The sequence below is a fragment of the Penaeus monodon genome, chromosome 28, assembly GCF_015228065.2.
Source record: "Penaeus monodon isolate SGIC_2016 chromosome 28, NSTDA_Pmon_1, whole genome shotgun sequence".
NCBI classification, from domain to species: domain Eukaryota; kingdom Metazoa; phylum Arthropoda; class Malacostraca; order Decapoda; family Penaeidae; genus Penaeus; species Penaeus monodon.
In genome coordinates, this window is record NC_051413.1 from 38,894,695 (window position 1) to 38,895,237 (window position 543).

Consider the following 543-nt stretch of genomic DNA (forward strand, 5'->3'; position numbering starts at 1 on the left):
TCGCCAGGAGAGCCAATAACGTGCCTCCCCCATCGGTAGTCCTCGCCGCAGCCGATACGAACAGCCTAATCTATTGGCTTCATCGAACAAGAACTACGAAAAAAAATCTACTTAACCTAGAGCATGAAAGTGTTTCTGATTGGTTGAACAAGAAATGAGTTTCCTTCCAATTGGCTGGCAAATGAACGACGTCTTCTCTGATTGGTTGAGTAACTCCGTTGCCATAGCAACTGTGACGTCAAACTGGATGGCGTGACGTCAAACGTGACCTCTAGTGAATGACGGTTCCCGCATTCGATTGCGCTCTCGCCGATCTTAGTTTCATATACTCGAAACCACATCGCGCCAGCCTGCAAAATACGGCGATACCGATCCAAGTGGACCAATAAGCAACGGAAGGGCGTGTCTGACAGCAGCCACAAGCGCCGTGCGTGCAGGGAGGCGCAGCGGCCGAGCAGAAAGACGGCGACGCGGTGCCGGAAGGTTGAGACACAAGGCCGGGGACACATAATCAGCTGAAAGGTACGGCGGGGAGGGGAGTTT

At 52.7% G+C, this 543-nt stretch overlaps 1 long non-coding RNA gene across 1 annotated transcript in view; it reads left to right on the forward strand.

The window, feature by feature from the left end:
- Positions 1 to 110: 110 nt before the first annotated feature.
- LOC119591577 overlaps positions 111 to 543 on the forward strand; it is a 2,096-nt gene continuing 1,663 nt past the window's right edge. The window contains exon 1 of the long non-coding RNA XR_005230360.1: positions 111 to 522. This is a non-coding gene — a long non-coding RNA (uncharacterized LOC119591577). The remainder of the gene's footprint in view (positions 523 to 543) is intronic.